A 22,433-nucleotide genomic window follows, 5' to 3' on the forward strand; every position below is an offset into this window, starting at 1 on the left:
AAGCGCATAGCAAGCAATCAGCAAACCTCTTGGAAGAAAACGGCAATGGAAAGAGCAAGCACATGGGTATATACAACAGACTTCCCTCTCCTCTTCAGTTTTCTATAATATATTTGACAGTTGAAGCAAAAATTATAACATTGATGTGGTTCTCAATGTATGTAAAGGAATATCTAAAACAATTATAAACAAAGGTGGGTAAGGGATTTAAAGGGACAAAGGTTTCTACATCTCACTTGAACTGGTAAAATATCAACACTACTAGACTGCGATAAGCTATGTACATATAATGTAATGTCTAGAGTAAATCTACCTGACGAGAAACAAAAATACTATAAATACATCAAGGCTGGGTGTGATGGCTCATGCCTGTAATCCCAGCACTTTGGGAGGCCAAGGTGGGCAGATCACTTGAGCTCAGGAGTTCGAGACCAGCCTGGGCAACATGATGAAACCCCATCTATACAAAAATTAGCCAGGCGTGGTGGCACACATCTGTAGCCTCAGCTACTTGGGAGGCTGAGGTGGGCAGATGGCTTAAGCCTGAGAGGCGGAGGTTGCAGTGAGTTGAGATTGTTCCACTGCATTCCAGCCTGAGTGACAGAGCCAGACCCTGTCTCAAAAAAAAAAAAAAAAAAAAAAAAAAAGAAAAAGAAAAAGAAAAAAAGAACTAGAGATATATCAAAATGGGATTCTAAAAAAATTTCCATACAGGAAGGCAGAAAAAATGCAAATGAAAAAGGGAAACCAACTAAAAACAGAAAGTAAAATGGTAGTTACACATTAATAACTATATTAATTGCAAATAGTCTACAATAGTTAAAATCCGAGGATTGGCAGAGTGGATTAAAAGCACACCACCCAACTATATGCTATCTATGAGAAACTTCTAATATAGTTAGGTTGAAAGTAAAAGGATGGAAAAAGATACCTACACAAACATAAGTCAAAAGAAAGCAGGAGTGGCTATACAGTATACCGTATCTTTAAGGGATTGGTTCCAGGACATCCCCCTGCCTCGGAAATACCAAAAATCTGCAGATGCTCAAGTCCCTTATACAAAGTGGCATACTACAGTTGCTCACTTCATCCACAGATTTAAAAAATCTGTGGATGTGGAATCTGAGGATATGAAGGGCCAACTGTATGTACTTTCAATCTGCGTTGGTTGAATCTGTGCACGTATAACTCAAAATCTGGAGGACTGACTTATACTAGTATCAGATAAAGTAGAATTCAGAGACTATCTGGCCTACAAAATAAAAAATATTGACTATCTGGCTCTTCACAGAAAAAGTTTACTTCCCCTGCTTCAGAGATGAAAAGGTATGCCTTTCCATACAATTTGCCTCTGTCTTTCTTTTTTTTTTTTTTTGACTCAGGGTCTCACTCTGTCACCTAGGCTGGAGTGCAGTGGCGCAACCCTAGCTCACTGCAGCCTTGAATTCCTGGATTCAAGCAATTCTCCCATCTCAGCCTCTCAAAGTGCTGGGATTTTATAGGTGAGCCACTGAACCCAGCCTCTGCCTCTGTTTTCTTAAATACAATGTCTAGCATTGAATTGAAATGTATGAAACACACAAAAAAGTAAGTAAAAGAATCCATGTTGAACAAAGTCATCAGCAGAATATGACACAGAGATAAAACATTCTGAAAATATCAAAGAGGGAATATAAAAGAACTATGATCTACAAAATCTGTTTGAATTGATTGGGAATTTCAGCAGAGTTAAAAACTATAAGAAAGAGACAAACAGTAATGCTAGAAATTTTGTAAAATGTGACTGCAGTGAAGAATGCCTTAAATAGGTTTCAACAATAGACTGGACAGAGCTTGGGAATGAATTGCAAACTTGAAGGCAGGTTAACAGAAATTGCACAAACTGACCCTACAAAGAGAAAAAAAGAGTGAGAAAACAAGACAGAGAATCCAACAAGGGCTGTAAAATAGTATGAAATGCATTAATATATATGTAATTGACTCCTAGAAGGAAAAGAGAGAAAGAATGGGGCAAAAGAGATATTCGAAGAGATAATGACTGAGTATTTCCTATAAATAATGAAAAAAAAATCAAACAGATTCAAGCATGTCAGAAAATACCCATGGTCACTCCACCCCCAAACAAAAACCAAAAGAACCCATGTACTTAGATCCATCAAATTCAAATTCTTAAAGACCAAGACAAAGAGAAAATCTTGAGGACAGCTAAAAACAAAACAAAACAAAACAAAACAAAAAAACCCACACACATTAAATACAGAGGCGCAAAGATAAGAATCACAGCTGACTTAGGAGAAACGATGCAGCAGTCCAACCTAAATGTAGTGGCATCATTAAAGCGCTGAAATAACAGCCAAGTATCCCATAAACAGCAAAAATATCTTTCAAATATGAAGGTGAAAAAAAGACTTTTTCAGACAAAAATAAGTTGAGATAATTTATTACCTGCACTATACAAAATATTAAAGGGATTTCTTCAGGCAGAAGAAATATGAAGCCAGACAGAAATGTAGATGTCCACAAGGGAAACAAATATTTTTCTTATTTTTAATCATTCTAAAAGAGAGTTGACTTCTAAAGTAAAAATAGTAGAGATGTATTATAGGTTTATAGCATATATACATATAACATGTAAAATATATCATAACATTCTGCTGATGGACAACCAATGTATATCCAGTTTCCTTGTTACTATGAATAAGGCTGATAAGCCTCCTCGTAGATGAGTTATATGTGGGTACTTTTACATCTCTGGGATAGATTCCAGGAGAGGGATTGCTGAAAAGGCTGTATTTGTAAAGTTAATAGATGCCGTCAGATTGTTTAGGGTGATGACAATACACTTCAGTTAGCAATGTAGGAAGGCCCTTTCTACCATTTTCTCACCAACAGCAGGTATACTTGTTCTTTTTAAAACTCACTACCTGAAAGATATAGAGAAATACACTGTTACTACCTTAGTGACCATTTCCCTGAATGGGAGTGTGAACCCTCTTGTGAACTGCACATGTGAGGGATCTGGGTTGCACACTCCTTACAGGAATCTAATGCCTGATGATCTGAGGCGGAACTGAGGAGGTGATGCTAATGCTGGGGAGCAGCTGCAAATACAGATTAACAAGCTCAGTGCTCCCCTTGATTCTACATTATAGTGAGTTGTATAATTATTTCATTATATATTACAATGTAATAATAATAGAAACAAAGTGCACAATAAATGTTATGCACTTGAATCATCCTGAAACCATTAACCAGTCCATGGAAAAACTGTCTTCCACAAAACCGGGTCCCTGGTGCCAAAAAGGTTGGGGACCACTGCTTTACATTCTTCAGCGTCACAACCACAAGTCTAGGTATTGGCTTATTTTTATTCATCTTGCTCAGTATATTTGGAGTGTACTTTTGACCTGACAACCTAGTCTCTTCCATAAAGATAACTTGGATAATCTTTTCTAATTATTATCTTCCAATTTATTAACTCTCTTTGATAGTGTCCAGTATAGATCACTGTTGCTTACTGAGCTTTGAATTTTAATGACTATATTTTTCATTTTAAGCTTTCTGGTTAACTAGTTCTCTCTCACAGTCATGTTGTTACTTCATTTATTTCTGTTTTTATTTCCTATTTATTCTTTTTTATGAATATTGTTCCTTCATTTATCTTTGAGGCTACTCAAAGTATTTCCAAAATTATTCTATTAGTTTTCAATTTTATTTGGATAAATTTACCTTATGATCATGACTGTTATCTTTCTATTGTTAATTTCCGCATGTACTTTGTTATGCAAGCTTATCTAATAGGGTTTAATACTTCCAAATCTATAGGTTATGTGGTGGCTTCCTAGAGTCTCAGACTGAAACCAGGTCTCATAATTGGTGCCTCGATGCTCCTGCCCTGCAATCATACTAAAGACAGTACTGGCCAGGTTTATCACCATACCAGTATCAGTTTGTTTCAAGATCCCATGGTGAGGCTGTTCCTGTGTACTCTTGCCTCCCTAGACATATAATTTAACTGTTATTATTAGCACATTTATTCAGGCTCTTTATTTCAATAAAGGATCTATTCCAGCTCCTAATTTCTAGCAGGGAATCTGGCACTAGTGTCTGGCCTACAGTAGCTGAGCTCCCAACCACTTCTCCTTCCAGCTCAGCAGGCTCACTGTTTTGACTGCTTTTTCTGCTTCTGTTCCATCAAGAAATAGCTGTCTCATTTTGGGACTTGGCTATGTGTTTAAAATGTTTTCTTTTTATGATTCATCTATTATTGTTATGTTTTTGAAGCAAAGGGGAGGAGATGAGACTTCAAATTTGGAACTAACAAGATAATCTTGACCAGAAGTTCTCTGAATTATATTTGCTTCTCATTTTGGTATTTGAATTAGTATAGAAGGAAGAGACTTCAAGCTTCAGAATTCTCTCTCACGGTCATTTAAGGGCAACCCAACGAAATGGTATGACTACTTTAGAAATATAATCAAGTCAAAATATTAGCTTTCTGTAGAATTTTATGTTCATATTTATTTTATACACTCGCTTATGCTAAGTATAAGTGCTGATATATGAAACTTATACTTCAAAAATTATCTGTAGATAGCTTACAATTTCTGCTTTCAAACACATTGAGAGTTTATTCTCAATGTTTAAATAAGTAATTTGCTGAAACAAACAGGGTTATACACCCAACTCCTAACTAGGCACCTGCTACTTTAAACCCAGGCTAAAATATTGACTATTAATTTTATTCCCAAGTCAGGGAAAGTATAAAATAGAAACTTGAGGCCGTGTACAATAGCTCACATCTGTAATTCTAGCATTTGGGGAGACTGAGGCAGGAGGATCACTTGAGGCCAGGAGTCAAAAGCAGTTTGGGCAACTGAGAAAGACCCCATCTCTATATAAAACTTAAAAATTAGCTAGGTGTGATGTGGTGGTGTATGCCTATAGTCCCAGTTACTCAAGAGGCTGAGGCAGGAGGATTGCCTGAGTTCAGGGGTTTGAGGCTGCAGTGAGCTATGATCATGCCACTGCACTACAGCCTGGGCAACAGAGTGAGACCCTGTCTCAAAAAAAAAAAAGAAAGAAACTTTATATTAATAAGCATGTTCTACATTCGTTTTTACTTTGCAAGACTCTGATTAAAGGCTCTTTAAGAGTTACACTAACCCTCTTATTTTTAGAGTTATTGGGTATTTTACCAAACTTCTCTTACATTGTTTCTGTGACAAATTCTAATATCATCTTTTACAGATTATATTCAGTTGCAGATTTATAAATTAAATGACAAGAACATATCGTTTCTAGCATTACTCAAATTGACTAACAACATACTGTGGGAGGTTACAGCAAACACATTTTATATGATATTGTATTTGGCTGGACTGCCATGCTAGAAAGAATCTTCTGTATTTTAATGTACGACTATTTTGAAAAACAAAAATGAGAAACATAATTCAGAAATAAGTTTAAAGAGTAGCTAATTATAATTTTCTGTCAATATTTACTTTAAGATGTAACACTCTAAATAAGTTATTAGGCCAGGCACGGTGGCTCACGCCTGTAATCCCAGCACTTTGGGAGGCTGAGGCAGGCGGATCATGAGGTCAAGAGATAGAGACCATCCTGGCTAACACGGTGAAACCTCACCTCTATTAAATATTCAAAAAATTAGCTGGGTGTGGTGGCACACGCCTGTAATCCCAGCTACTCAGGAGGTTGAGGCAGGAGAATCAGTTGGCACACGCCTGTAATCCCAGCTACTCAGGAGGCTGAGGCAGGAGAATCACTTGAATCCAGTAGGCGGAGGTTGCTGTGAGCCGAGATCGCCTACTGCACTCCAGCCTGGGTGACAGTGAGACTCTGTCTCAAAAATAAATAAATAAATAAAGCTATTAAAATTTCAATATAAAGAATCCCTATAAACCTCAACATAAATACCCTTTTTATGACGTTAAGAATAGTTTCCTTTCTAGTTATACCCAGGCGTGAAATTCCAAATATTTAACATCTAGTTGGCACTGCTAGTCCTAGTGGATGCAGGTTGAGCACAACTAGGGCAGCCCTACTAGCTTGCATTGGCTGGATGTCAGTGGTAGTAGTGACATAAGTACTCTTAAGTACTCTCTCTCAAGAAAGAAAAATAAAATGAAGTTTCCTTGAAGTCAGGTCTATGTTAATTGGTTTTATTATATTCCAAAAACTATACCAAGAATTTCTACGTGCATTACTTTATTCAATTCAGCAATTCCTTAATTTACTTCTAATTCAGTTATTATCTATCCAGTTAGAATTCGGTCAAAGAATTGTAAAATTATAAAACACACTCAGAAGATACAAAAGACACTAAAGTCACTCCCCTTAATGCTAGAATCCCTTCTATAACATTCATCCCAAGTGGTCAACCAGCCCATCCTTGAATATGCAACACTTTTGAAAGGCTCCTCATTCTTTCTATGCAGTACAGAAAGCTGTTGCAGTTTGGCAGAAGTCCATTGCCCTACTCCTACTCGCCGGTCTTCAGTCTATTCCACTGTCATAGCTATCATCTTCTTCTCAAGCCCATCAGCAACCTCAAGTGTCCCTCAATACAACCTGGCTTAAAGCCTTCTCATCATTTTATTTGCACTTTGCTAGGTATCTAGCATTTGGACTGTTTTGATCATAGATGTAATGCAGTGTATTCCATTATCTCCATTAAGATACGTAAGTATTTATACATTTGTAATCCTTGCAACTAATTCATTTCCATTTTTAAGTGACAACAGTTCTCTGCTAACCACTACTTTAATTATCCTTCATGGAACAGCCAGAATTCCTACTGCGTAAGTCGTTTCCTGGAAACCATGCTCTGGATCCTCCCATTGGTGTTGGAAGATCACCTACAGCTTCAAGGCACCAAGCAGATCATGAAATAATCACCAGCCAGAGGGGTAAATTATGTACCCTGAGATTCTGATTTACTAAAAACAAAGTATCAAATTTTTGACTAATTCTAATTTCTAAGGAAAACTATCTCAACAACTATAATTTCCCAGTTACTTGAATCTTCAACTTGCTACTATGATTAGATGTCTGATGCAGGTACCTACTATACATGGTAATAAATGAAATCCTTTATGTTTCATTTTTTAAAAGCATTATTGGGTTATAATCACCACTTGTAAAAAGAAGAAAAAGCATGAATTTGGAAAGTTTCTTTAAAATTACAAAACCATCCAAATTTTAGTACTTAAATAGACCTAAAATGTCATCTAATCTCATGATTTGGGTCAGAATTTCAAACGGTATTTAGTATTATTTGATTTTTTTTCATAAATTTTAAATGAGGCAGCATTTGTAAAGTCCTTAAAACTGTGTGTAACACATGGTAAGCACTATGTGAGTGTTATCCAAAACATCCACAAATATATTTTTGAAGTATTTTGAAGTAGAAAAATCATTTTAGCTTTAGACATTATCATAAAAAATATAAATGGCTTTCCAAAGTTGAAATTACTATAAGTGCAAAGAACTCAGAACTCATGTTTCTTAGTTTTAAATGTAAGTCCAAAATCCCACTCTTATTAATTTATCAATGTATAGAAAAACTGACTTGCATTTATGAAATAAAATAAGATTTTACAGAAGACATGCTTTTGAAAACTAACCATATTTCCTCAGTATTGTGTCAAAATTAGCTTTGTCAGAGGTAGAATCTGCTGGCTCCTCAATGGAGCAGCCATAATAGAATCTGCTAGCTCATCAATGGAGCAGCCATGGTATTTTCCTCTTAGTCCTTATAGCTTCTGTAACAGGAACAGATCCCACATCAGACAGGCTTTCTCCTCCAAAAAATGGGCATACTTATTTTACTGCAGACAATTTCAAATGAAAAAACAAGAAAATGATTCCATTTTCTGATGTTTCTGATACATCAAACATGTTGGGAATGAAAGCTCAACAAATTCTATGCGAAGTAGTAATTTCATATCAAATAGAGAAGTTGGCCATTGTGGGAATGTTTTACCTTGTTAACAGCAGTCAGAGTTGCCTCTCATTCTATAAACTTCCTTTTCCTTTTAAGAGGGAATTTATACAGTTAAATAGTTTCAAATCTTTATTTTTAGTTTCCTTAGGAGAAGCATATGTATCTTGTTTGTATTAGTTTTGGGGGGATTCCAAGAGAGTTGTCTAAATTTCCTGCATTTTCAGCAGAAAATAAAACCTTCAACAAAATTAATGGGATTTTGCCAAAAGGGGGGAGTAGGGGGAGGAAATGCACAAGCAAAGTTCTCTTTAAAGTTAATGCGCCAATGGCCTTCAAAGGCAATCACTTGGTGATAGACTCTTGTTATCTTTACATTGCTAATTCACTGGTGCACACACTGGAAAGCTTTGTGGCCATGTTATTTCTAGCCAGAACTGGATTTGTCCCAAAATACTGAGCTTCTGATAGAAAGAACAGGTTTTATATTACACATAAAATCAGAGCTGAAGAATAAATCCTGTGACCTAAAAAGACAATGGGTAACCTTAATAAAGCAGTGGGAGGGGGAGGCGGTGAGGAGAGAGCAGTCACCGCACCACTGGTCTCACGCGGGGATGTAAAACCACGTGGTCTTTTTCTACACTCCTTGGATGTGGTTTGAATGTGACCCACGAGCCTCAACCACAACACTCTGGAAAGTCGTTCTTTAACATACACTACTGCAAAGGCACTGGAGGCAGTGACAAGAGAATTGTGGCTGCTAGGGTACACTGGCTAAAGCCATGTTTTTCCACACCTGGAGAAGAGCCAGAGAACTCATACAAAAACGCGTGTTCTGATTGAAATCCAGCAAAGCTGCAGCCCCTGACAATCAGATTATGTTAGCAGGCCACTTGTACTGGACAGAACTTGGGGTGCAGAATAGAGTTTCTCACCCTTCCTCAGGCCCACTGCCAGCAGAAGAGACAAGCGCGTACCAGAGCTTGGTGTTCTGTTTTTAAAAATTCAATGTTTTACCTTAAGTATTAGTGTTTATTTTCATTCTTCTTAGACTATATTGGTGTTTTATTAGAAAAAGAAATACCTTTCCACAGCCTATGAAAAGTAAAATCTAAGTAAAACAATACTTTAGGAAGATGTGTCTTTTTTAAAAAAAGTCTTTGACTTTCTACTGAGTGCCTTGTCTCATCCCAATCTGAGATCCAGGAGTCCCAGCACTGCCAATAATTAGCTGTGTGACCTTTGCTACATCACTTGAGTTACAGTTTTTATTTGCAAAAATAAGTACTTACATAATTTTTTAAAACCCGTTCCTAATCTCAAGTCTCAGCTTCAAAGTATTTAGTCAATACTGAATTTGGAAAGTAAATTTTATTAATATAACCAAAAAATTCAATTAAAACAGAAAAGTATTCAGAGTAACTTCAAACTTCAGGAAAATTCAGAATTTAGATTACCCTGCCACCTTGAATAGAGTCATTATTGGTTTTTAGAAGAAGAAAATCCAAAAACCTTTACAAGTAAAAATGCACAAAACTAAGTTTCAAAATAATCATTATCCAACCCAAGGAATCTATTGATTCTTCTGTTTTCAATATATGCTATTTATCTTTGGTACTGTTAATAAACAGAAGGGAAATAATCTGTAAACCTGTGTGTCATGGATTACACATTGACTTCAGAGACCTATGACGCTTGATGCCTTTTTTTCATTCTTTCTTGGGAAGAAGAGTCAGTGATGCCAAAAAAGGCAGTAAAGGGTCACATATAGGTGTGTAATAAGCTCAAGTTAAAAAAAAAAAAAAGAAAGAAAAACAGAGTAGCTCCAAGTCCATGGAGAGAAGCTCCAGATTGGGTTCTAGTCCCAGTTTTGCCCTAGACAGGGCACGTCACTTTTGCAGGCCTCATTTCCTTCAAATGTAGGATAAATAGGCTCTCTAGGTCACGTGTGGACACATTATAAGGAACGTGGACTTCCGTTTCCGCGTAGGATGTGGAAAGTAACAAAGAATGACTCTCCTTAGTGAGGAGAAAAAAAACAGGTAACTTAATAAATCTTAAATCTTCTTAAGTTCATCAGAATATGATTTCACAAGGCAACCAGACAAATGAATTCCAAAGAGGGTCAAGTGCCTCTTATAAGGAGAGAAGGGACACAAACATTCACCTTTGGCTGAGCATGCAAGGAAGAAGTGGTGTCCACAGAAGTGGCAAAGAAGAAAGCAGCTAAAATGTTGATGAATTATTAAAGGCTAATGTGTCAGTCTTGAAACCTGAAGCCCAGATGCAAGAGATTTTATGTTCACTTAAGAGTTCTTTCTCACTATCCTCTACTAGGTGCTCATGAGAAAGGCTGGTATGGAGCAGGAGACTGAAGAGGGCCCCTCTATCACTGCTCAAGCTTGCAGGAGGTAATAACTGCTACTGGGGGCAGGCTCCAAAACTCATTTTCTTCCCTGACTCTTCTCTCATGCTAAGAAAAAGCCATAAGCTACAGGGCAGCAAACCCTCTTCGCCTGTAGCACAGGCAAATTTTCATTGTCTCTAGGGGGAAGGTAGAAACATGTCTGCCCCTGAACAAGAGGTAGGAAGCTCTCTCACCTCCAGGACATAGATAAAGATCCAATCCTGCTGATAGAGGAATAAAAGCAAAAAACTTTCTAGTCCTGGGATTTGAGGCAGGAAACCAAGTTGGGTTCAGGATCCTATACGCATACCAATATCAAGCACAGGTCTGCTACCACTGGAGAAGGGACAGGAACACAGAGAAAGGTCTACCTCTGAGATCCAGGTGCACACAGGGACTCTCCAGGATTGAGGCTGGACTAGGACAACAGAGAGGTCTCTTCTCCAGCCCTACTGCTGGGACTGCTGAAAATGGAGTAGTAAAGAAACACTGAAAAAAGCCCTCTGACACTGCAGACTCCACCCTTTAAGCATAAAATAGCTACTGGGGGATCTGAAGCTGGTGGTGCACTGAAGACACAAAACCCAACTCTGCTCAAGTTCTGACTAGAAGGAACCAACTCCCATTAATAGTCTAAAAGCAAAGGTCTCCCCATTTACAGGCATAAATGCTTTTAACCTCAGATTTGAACGTCCTAGCACAATGTCCGGCATTCAGTAGAAAATGAGACACCTGAGTCCATAAGTCCATATTTTATCTTTGGTAAATTGTGTGTTTGTGTCTATTGTGCACTATTCTTTTGAGTTGTTTGTCAGGAAGCCCCTTTCTCCTACTTTATCTAAAACAATTTTTTTTTATATGAGAAGTGCCTATTGACTTTTCCCTAATTCCTTTTCAAATCTATTAAGATGATCATGACTTTTTTCTCCTTTGAATATTTACTATGACTACATCAATAGATTTCCTAGAATTGTACAATGGACTATATGACTTGGTAGGCGCTATGGCAGATGCTGGGTTGGAGTGGGGATCCAGACATGTTCCTGCCCTCACACAGGTTACCATTTAGGGGAGAGGCACCCTGTGAAAGTACAAGGTGCTATGGGAGCACTTGGAATAGGGCTGGGGGTTTTGTGGGGAGGAGGACATAGACAAATAGTAGGAACATAGGCCCTGGAGTCAGGCTTGAATTCCAGCTTTAGCATATGTTAGCTGTGTGCCCTTGGGCAATTCACTGAACCTTTTTAAGCCTCAGCTTTCCCGTGAGAAAAATGAGAGAACTACTTACTGTAGAGGATGTGAGGATTAAATAACATATTTAAAACTCTTTATGGTCTTGCGTAGCAGATAAAGAGTATTCCTTACCTGGTGGTTATTATACTTACCACAAACAACAGACAAAATGCTAATCCGAAAGAAGAAGGAAGAAAAAAGGAGGAAAAACACAAATATCCAACTTTAAGGTGACAAAGAGAATGTGACTACAGACATGGAGTCTTCATGCCTTGAAGATGCCACCTTCTCCCTGTGTCCTCACAGGGCCTTCTGTAAGCAGCAAGCAAGCGAGCAAGTGAGCAAGTGAGCTCTGGTGTCTCTGCCTCTTCTTTTTTTTTTTTTGAGGCAGAGTCTTGCTCCACCACGCCTGACTGATTTTTTTTTTTTATGTTTTTGTATGTTTAGTAGTGACAGGGTTTTGCCATGTTAGCCAGGCTGGTCTTGAACTCCTGAGCTCAGGCAATCCACTCGCCTCGGCCTCCCAAAGTGCTAGGATTACAGGCCTAAGCCACCACGCCCAGCCTCTGCCTCTTCTTATAAGAGCACCACCCCTACTGGATAAGGGGCACATCCTTGTGTAACCTTAATTACTTCATTAAAGGTCCCGTCTCCAAACAGTCTTACTGGGGGTTAGGGCTTCAACATATTAATTTGGAGAAAACAGTTTAGTCTATAACACTAAACCATCACTAAAGTGAGACAATCATACCTTCTCATTTGTGAACCAAATAGTACCCAGCTATGCAGTATTTGTAACAAGAAAGGAGAATTTGAATCTATTTAAGACTTTAGAGCTAACTTTAATTATAGTAAATATGAGGGACAGAGAACAAGGTAAATGACACCAAAGGGAAACAAAAGGACATACCAGAATGTGAAAGATTCTACAGGACAAGTGGTTCAATTTCTGCCGTATAATTGGATGGGAGAAAAAAGAAAGACAGGATTGCTCTAGATTAAAAGAGACAGGAGACACAACAACCAAATGTGTGAATTTTATTTGGATTCTGATTTTAACACATTGCCAACAGCCATTTTTGAGACTTCTGGAGAAATGTTAATATGCTGTGCATTAGATTATACCTAGGAAATATTGCTACTTTTGTTAGATGTGATAATGATATGTGATTATGAAAGAAAATATTATTTTTAGAGATGCATACCAAAATATAAAGGAGTAAAATCTCAAGATTTATTTAAAGATACTTCAGCACAAGAAAAATAAAAAGCTCAGATAAAGGATATATGACAAAATCTAATTGCAGAAACAAGGTAATGAGACATGGGGGTTCATTAAACTACTTTTGTGTATGTTTGAACTTTTTCATAATAAAATTTTTTAAATTGACAACTTAAATAAAGGAAAAATTGTGTAGGAAACTATAAATTCCTCAACTTGACCTAAGATGAAACAAAAAATGTGAAGAGAATAACCATGAAAAAAGGGAAAAATCTGTCAGAGATACACGGTTAAAAAAGGGGGTTGGGTTCGTATGGTTTTATGAGTAAACTCCTTTATATCTTCAAGGAATATATAATTACTATGCCATTTAAGCTTTCTAAATCAGAGAAAAAGAACGTTTCTCATTTTGTTCTTCCTTAAACAGGGGTAACATAACTATAATTTCAAAAATTGGTAAAGTTAGTTGAAAAATAAAAATAAAAACCGTCATTAAAATACTCAAACATATGAACATTAAATTCAACATTGTGCTAAAAGGGTTACAATCCAAGTAATTTCAAGAATTCTGGAAGAGCACAATTCTAGGAAATCTATTGATGTACTCATAGTAAATATTCAAAGGAGAAAAAAGTCATGATCATCTTAATAGATTTTGAAAAGGAATTAGGGAAAAGTCAATAGGCACTTCTCATATAAAAAATTGTTTTAGTAAAGTAGGAGAAAGGGGCTTCCTGACAAACAACTCAAAAGAATAATGCACAATCGACACAAACACACAATTTACCAAAGATAAAATATTAAAATATGTTCAACTTTGCTGGTAGTTAAACAATGTCTGGTAAATTATAATGCTATACATTCTTTGCCATTTGTTTTTGTTATAAAAATAACAAATGATTATAATTCTGTGTTGTCAAGAAGAAAGGAGATAGCATTCTCAACAGAGCACTGATGAAAGTATAATCTGAAACTACTTTTCCAGGGACCCATTTATAAATATGTACTTAAGAGTCTTAAAAAATGTGAAGACTCTTTGTCCCTGCAATTCTAATATTAGAAATTTATCCTAAGGAAATAAGACCGTGCCCAAGGATTTACTTTGTGGATGTCTATTGTACAATAACAAAAAACTTTCATCATCCCTGAATTTGTTTTCTGTTACTGTCATAACAAACTACCACAAATTTAGCTGCTTAAAACAACACAAAATTTGTCGTCTCACAGTTCTGCAGACATTCAGATAGGTTTGGTTCCTCCGCATCTAATGAGGCCAAAAGCAAGGTGTCAGCTGAGCAGGGTTCTTTTCTGGGAGCTCAGGGAGAGAATCTCTTCCGAGTTCATTCAGGTTAGAGGCATTCAGCTCCTTGTAGCTGCAGAGCTACTCTCCTGCTGGTATAAGCTTGGAGTCTGTGCCTGCATTCCCCATCACGTTGCCCCCTTCATCTTCAAACCAGCAATGGCAAGTCAAATGCCACTCAGCTTTGAAGTTCTCTGAGATCTCCGTCTGATACATCTCTCCTGCTTTGGCTGGACAAAAAGTTCTCTGCTTTTGAGGGCCTGTGTGTTTAGGTTAGACCCACCTGGAATAACCAGTCTAATGTCCCTCTTTGAAGGTTCATAACCTTAGTTATATCTGCAAAGTCCTTTTTGCTATGTAACTTAACATACCTACAGGTTCTGGGGATAGGATGTGGATACTTTTCAGGGGTTATTATTATATCTACCACAATTCTAAATGTCCGATAGTAGATGACTGATTAAATTATAGTACATCTGGACAAAGCAATACCATGAAGCTATTAAAATGAGGTATCATGTAACTAACTTTGAAATGCATAAAACAGCACGGATTGATTGATAGAAGAACAGAGAGATAAATAGAGGGTAATAAAGCAAGTCCAGTAAAGTGTTAATTTACTGAAGAATCTGGGTGGTAGGTATATGGGCATTTACTGCAACATTTTTCAACTTTTTTGTATATTTGAAAATTTTAATAATAAAATGTTGGAGAAAAAAACCAATTAGCCCCAATGATCCAACTTCACTGGGTGAAAATCTAGACATTTATGAAGATATTTCTAGTGAAGCAGCAGGAATAAGCTTTTGCATAATGGTTTATAAGGAGATTAAGTTTCAAACAGCATTAAATATCACCTCACTTTATTTTTCAAGCAATTAGCAAATTAAAATAGAAAAGCAATAGTATAGGATGCATTTTTTGAATTGTTAGTGAAAAGCCAAATAATATGCTTGAGGAATTTTTATTTTCAAAAGGAAAGTTCCCTCTAGAATAATTAACACATAAAATGAATGCTGTCTTGATTTAATTATTTCTACATGGAAATAAGTGAATCTACCTGACAGTTTAACAAAATTTGACAAAACAGATCCTCAGTTTATTGAAATAGACAAACAATAAAATGAATAGAAAATAACCACGATGATTTCACAAACATTAGCTGAGTGCCAACATCATGACACGTAGCATTGTCTTAAGCACTGAGAATAGATACCAAGGATATAAAATAAAATGTAGTCCTTGTCATTTATTTCACCTTGGAGTTATAAAATGCTTGTCTAGTTTTGTAAGGCAGAAATCTATCTAAAACACTTTTCTCAGCTGGGCATGGTGGCTCATGCCAGTAATTCCAGGACTTTGGGAGGCTGAGGCGGTGGATCACCTGAGGTCAGGAGTTCGAGACCAGCCTGGCCAACATGGTGAAACCCCATCTCTACTAAAAATACAACAAATTAGCTGGGCGTGGTGGCAGACACCTGTAATCCCAGCTACTCAGGAGGCTGAGGCAGGAGAATCACTTGAATCTGGGAGGCGGAGGTTGCAGTGAGCTGATATTGTGCCACTGCGATCCAGCCTGGGCAACAAGAGCAAAACTCCATCTCGGAAAAAAACAAAACATAAAAAAACCACTTCTCTCCAGATACGTAAATAAACAACATTTTAAAAAAAAGAAAAAGTGGCTATTTCCACTTGGAAATAATACTGCAAATACAATTGAAGAATGCTGAACTTCACTGAAGACACAAAAAACTACTGTCATAGATTCAAATCAGGAGCAACTACTCTGTGTATTAAAGACTCCCCAGTTGTATGAAAAATTGGCCAGATATACAAGAGGAAACACTGTGGCACAGGAGTTAACAGGCCAGGCTCCTTATGACTTGCCTTCGAACGCTTGTTCTACTATTTACTGCTTATGTGACCGTGGGCGAGGGTCTGAACCTTGATTTCATTATCAGCAAAACTATTACAGAAGAGTGGAAATGAGACAATGAACACGCAAAACACCTACCCCAATGCCTAATACAGAGTAGCAGCTCAAGAAATTGTTGCTCTTACTAGTAAAAGCAATGGTAATAACAAATGTTTCTTATTAGGTGCAGATGTGTTTAGGAGGTATAAGAAGGCTATCAGGCACTAAGAGAAACTAACGTTTTCTGACTTGTACTTTAATGTCTTCTTATAGAGAAGTGTTTCCATCAGGCTGAAATGTGAATTTTAGAACATTTAAGTGCATTACAATGAAATGCTCTAAGCTGTGAATCTGAGATCTTTAAGAACCTAAATGCTATTGTTATACTAAACTCTGGTTAATCTCCTTAGAAAATATTATGTATATGTTTAAAAAATATTTTAAGTCTAGTGCTGAAATATAGGTAACCCTGACTGGAGATAGCCTGCTTTGAAACCTCACTGCATTATAACTATATTTCACAATCATGACCAAAAGTTGTATTTATGATTGTCTAATGAATGGAATCAATGCCTACATTTTGTCCAAACAACTGCTAATGCTCATGATTCAGTCAAGGTCAACAGCAGTGAGGCTAACTCAGTCTGCTGGGTACAATTAGAGCAAGGGATCACTGAGGTTGCCATGGAAACTGCCTGTGGCCCAGCCACTGCCATTTAAGAACTTTAGGAGGCAATCCTGTATTAAATTTGCAATTTATTTCCTGTGGCAGAAACTAATTTTAAAAACAGTTTGAAAGTCCTTAGAGTAATGAAGAATCCTTACTACAGCAAGTGTTACTATAACAAGATGTCTTCAGTCCAAATAGCATTGGACTTACATTTTCAAAGCCCCAAAGGAACCCAAAAGCATACATATATGTTATATATATATATATATCCCAATTTTTAGCTACTTTTATGATTACATGGTTTTAAAACACAAATTTTTCATTCGTTGTAATCTATTTTTGTGTTTTTATAATGAATTTAGTTTGGGGGGATAGGACTTAATATGTATAATATTTATAAGGGTCTGACTTAAAATGGCTCAACTTGGGAATCATATTCTAGCAATCAATTACATCATGAGTTGGGAGCTGCCTGTCATTTTGCTATATGGTGTCAATTTCTTTGGAAGAGGCAAATGCTTAATTTTATTTTCCTGAGAGTCTTCTTGGGAAGAAGTTTGTAGAAACAACTCTCAATATGTAAAATATAAAACCAGAAATAAAAACACTCTTAATCAGGCATGAAGGAAATCCTCTTTTTTTGAGGCAAAGAAAAGTTGATATTAATGTAGAAATGCAGAAAAATGCTATTAAAGGGTGTTCTCAGTCAAAATTTACTTGGCAAGAAGGAATGTGATCCCTAACCAACTCCCTCATTTCTTCTATTGCATTTCTTTAATCCACTCATAATGGTTTGGCTATAAGGAAAAGATTTTGTTATGAGGAAGATACAGAATGCAAGTAAAAGACATTTTATGGTAATGAATACACTATAACAAGAAAACATTCAGTACTCATACTAGTATCAATGGCAACAAAGCTAAAATTTACTTGGTAGCATTTCTTATCAAAGTATAGTGACAGTACAGAATGAAGACGCAGGTGATTCTACAATGTGTGAACCCTGTAACATTTGCATAGGACAATCCTATCACCAGAACACACTGAATTGACCACCACAGCATATCTTCTGCTATGACCAATGTGACAAGTAGACATTTCCTTCCCGCACCGACCTACTTCATGGTGGTGTCATGAGAACTGAATGAGTTAAATAACACACTCAGTACAGGCCTCGCACTTGGCAAGTAGTAACAGAACACTTTCTCAGTCCTGTCCTGGTGAAATGGAAAGAATACTGGCAGGGAGTCAAAAGACCTCAGTTCTAGACCTGACTCTGCTAAATAATCGCCTCAGAGTTTGAGCAACTCATTTAATCTGAGAATTTCTTTTCTTTTGTTAAGTAGAAATATGATGCTTGCCTGCCTTTATGAGAACTGACTAATTTGAAAATGACTTGTTAACTGTAAATGCTACAGAAACGTATAATCAACCATGTTGATTAAGACTGAATTTTTGCCTTTGACTCTAGAAACCCTGCCATCCCCTAATTTAGTAGGAATATTAAGAAAGAGCAATAAGGATAGATAATTTAGCATTGGATAAAGGAAGTGACCATAATTCTCTTTGGTCAGCTATCCTCTAAGTTTGTAAATAACAGATAGTTTTTCTTTAGTTAAAAGCAAACCATGCTTTCCCTAAGATCCAAAGTCAGAGACATCATGAGACAGGCACCAGCTCCAGTGGGACAGACTGTACACACCACCTCAGCACCAATCACAGAGATAGGGAGCAACAGAAAGTGTTTTGTAGTGAACACAACTCATTTAACCTTGGGAAGCGCCTAAATGTGCACAGAAGCAACTAGAAAATCTCTGCCACATTTCATCAATAAAGCCAATGATCAGTTAAAATAGTTCTAAAAACCCCTTGGTTTTACACTGGGAGTTAGGTGAACAAGAAATCTCTATGCTCAAAGAATAGGAAAATGGTAGTATAAAACCAATTTTTGTAATCTAATTGCCTTCTTAATAAAATTGCCTCACCAAGCAAAATGTTTAGGAAGGGGTTTTTCTTTTTTTATGTATGTGATTTATATATAAGAAACATGTCGTGCCATTATTTGAACTAATTTACTGGTTATTATTCAATAGTCACTGCTAACTCTAACACCCTTTGGTATGTCAACAAGCCAAATAAAAGAATGATTATAACCTTCTAAATGGCTTCAACTTTATGTCAATTAAATTTTGAGTAAATTGAATGAGGAATCAGACACGCTGAACAACAAGAATAAGAAAACTGAAAGGCAAAGACACAGAGGGAGAAATTAAAAATGCATTAACTGCACACACAAAAAACCACAGTTGCAAACTGCCTTTTACAAAAGATCCCAGAACAGTTGCTATCTGAATATTCCCTGCACTTCCTAGGGACTTTGATAACATGGATACTTAATACCTGCCCTGCGTTCTCTGTTTCACTGTAATTTACTGGTTTTGGTAGGTTTGGTTCAATGTAATCTAGGCAGGTGGGGAGGTCTCATTAACGTCTTCAGATTAACAGGCTAATTGATGCAATTTAATCAGTTCTCCCAACAGCTATCAGTTATACACCACAATATTCCCACATGAAATGTGTCATTTATTTAACAAATACTAAACAGTGACATTATGAACAGGTACCGTACTAACTGGAATTTAGAGTCCAGTAGGGGAGAACTGAAAACTGTGAAAAATGCTATGAAAGCAGAGAAAAGGGAGGATAGATAAGTATTAATACAATTTAGACTGAGACCTGAATACAGGAGTACAGGAAGTGTCCGATTTAAGTCTTCATATTATAATACTTTCAAGAGTTTCAGTCAAGTGTCATTAGAAATTCCAATTAAATGAGGAGTAATACCAGAAATAGGAGAAAAGGCCTAATTGTAGAATGCATAATTTATTAGCAGTTATAGCCAGTCTCTCCAAGAGTTAGACTATGCTTTAGAGAGGGAGGGTGCTGATGAACCTATTAACTGTACAGACTAATACTTAGAAAATAATATATTAAGCTCAGTTTTGAAAATGATTTCAAAAATTTATTATACATGAGGAATAGCTTTCCTGTTCTCATTTTTCTTTTTCCTAAACTTTTGTTGTAATTTTAATTTTTATCAGAGTGATAAGAAAGCAGTTGAAATTCAAGATTACTAGACTTAAAACAGAAAAAGAGCAGTCCTCTGATCCATCCTATCCCTTCCCCAAATCCATGACCTAGAGGCAAATACTTTGTACCATTTTTTCTATTTCCTCCAACATTTGCCTCCTTATTCTGAAATAACGTGTACTATTATTTTAAATTTTATAATTTTCAATTATCTATTGACTTCTTACTCCTAAAAAAACGAGGCATTCCCTCTTCTAAATTAATTTTAGAATGAGCTTACTAAGTTTTACTGATTTACTAAACTGTGAAAATATCCATTTTTAAAACTACTGTTTGAGGGAGACAACTAAAATGAAATGGATATTCCTCTAAAATAAATGACTGAAAGAAACAAAACCAAGAATTAACTGGGAATCTGAGAATAAGATCATGCTTCAAATTTACAATACTGCTTTGAGACAATGGCAGTTAAGCAAATCCCCTCATATCTGAATGTCTATCATTAAAATGAAGAAAACAGAACAATAGTTCATCAGGCTTAGTTTTTAGAGGAAAATCTGGGTCTGTGAGTGCTGGAGCATTTTCAGAGTGCCCTGCAAATTCAATTAGGACTCTCCTAACTGCACCCCATGGTCATTCCCTTTGACTGACAAATTTATTTTGTAACTCTCAGAACATGATGAATCCTAGGTTGTTGGTTTTTTCCTTTTCTTATTCTCTTTTGCTTTCTCTTCTTTTCTTTAAGAGTCTGGCATTCCCAATAGGCACAGTGGTAATCCTGCTGGCTTTCTCTCTTACTCCTGTGCCATTACATTTAATTTGCGTGCTTTTATAACTCTGTACTTACGCCCACAGGCTTTTGAACAATGGGCACCCATTCAATAAATTCAAAAAATAAATGACTTGATGATTCTAAGTGCTTTGAACTCAATGGACAGAGGGCTCTACATAAGTAACATAATAGTAGAGAGGCTAGGATAAAACATTAAAAAGAAAAAAACAGTCTAAAGCTTTTTCAGAAGACACACACACACATACATACACAGAGTTGTCATCCTTTGCCACATAGCACTCATTTTCCTCATTTGTACTCGGTTCTCAAAACCTCTTCCTCTATAGTTTTTGATAGGAAAATGACAAACATTTGTAAAGCAGAAACACATTTATACATACTTTCAAGGAGTATTTCCTTGAAATGGGCTGATCACTGCAAGGCTTATTATATAATGTAAGAGATACTTAAATATATCCTGCAATCTCATGGAAATAATTCCAGTGTTATGATGAGGCCATTTGGAGCTTCCTATAACCTAAGATACAGTAATACACTTTGACTTTAGTATTTTTCACTTGGTTTATTAAGCATAACAATTTAAAATCTGATATGAATTTTAAAAAGTCAAGATATTTAGCAACTATAAGGTTTATTATGAGCTGTTATTAATTAATGTGATATAAAACTTGTATTTTAAACAAGTTTATCTATTATCATTAGACTCCACAAGAACTTCATAAAGGTGGGTTGGCTAAAAAACAGGAACAGGGGTATGGACATATTCTAAGATAAGACAGGCTAAATAGGAGAATGAGAATAATAAATTTCATGTCCTTTCTTAGACTTCAACTAAAAAACCTATTCCCTAAGAGAATCCTCTCATGATTAATTAATCTAGCTACTTGTCAGTTTATACTATTCAAAATAATCCCCACTTTTGCATGCCCTGACACCACCTCTGTTTTGCCAAATCCAATGTATGTGTTTTAATCCTCATCTTACCCTCAATCTTCAATGTATAGTTGTTCACTATTTCTTCCACTTTAAGACATACCTATCTGACACCATGCTCTTGTGATTTTTCTGATTCCTTTTGTTAGCATTTTCTCTTCTACCCAGCTTCTGAAGGTTGGAGGTCTCTCAGAGCTCCAGATTATCCCTCTTTCCTTCCCATTGTTCACTCATCAATTGCCATGACTCCGAACATTTTATTTATGCTGATGTCACCTATGTTTCCATCTGCAGCCTAGCCTTTTCCTCTTGAGTTCCAAGCCACTGTAATCTCTCAGCATGTTGACAACTGGCCTCCCAGCCTCAACACTTAGCCCTTTAAATCACTTCTCCACAGTGCTTTTTTTAAAGGTCCATAAGGCCAGGTTACTTCACTGCCCAAAATCCTTCAATGACTTTATGCTGAACTATGGCTAACCTCCAAACTCTTTACCATAAATGGGCTCATCAGGCCTTGAACATAGCCCTACAATGACCTATTCCTTCAAACTCATTTAATGCTACTCTCCCCCACTATCCACACTCCAAACTATACTGGCCTGCTAACAGTTTCTTAAATAAACAGAGCTCCGTCCTGCTTCAGGCCTTCACACATGCTGTTAAAAACACTCTATCCTCATTTTTTCTCTGGCAACTCTTATTCATCATCAGGTCTCAGTTAAATATCACTTTCTCAGAGAGCAAACCCCTGAATCCTAAGCCTCTAAATCTAAAATAGGATTCTTGTGATTCTCTTGCATTATGTCCCTGTTATTTTAGCTCCATTTTTAATTGCTAAATGTTTATTTTCCCTCCACTAGCTTCTTGAGGCAAGGTCCATGACTGCCTATTCATTGCTATGTAC

At 36.6% G+C, this 22,433-nt stretch overlaps 1 protein-coding gene across 6 annotated transcripts in view; it reads right to left on the bottom strand.

Moving 5' to 3' along the window:
* Window positions 1–22,433, bottom strand: part of DYM (dymeclin) — a 417,244-nt gene that overhangs the window by 75,354 nt on the left and 319,457 nt on the right. The gene's annotated exons all lie outside the window — the stretch shown is intronic.

Source organism: Pongo pygmaeus, chromosome 17 (assembly GCF_028885625.2).
Source record: "Pongo pygmaeus isolate AG05252 chromosome 17, NHGRI_mPonPyg2-v2.0_pri, whole genome shotgun sequence".
Lineage (NCBI taxonomy): Eukaryota > Metazoa > Chordata > Mammalia > Primates > Hominidae > Pongo > Pongo pygmaeus.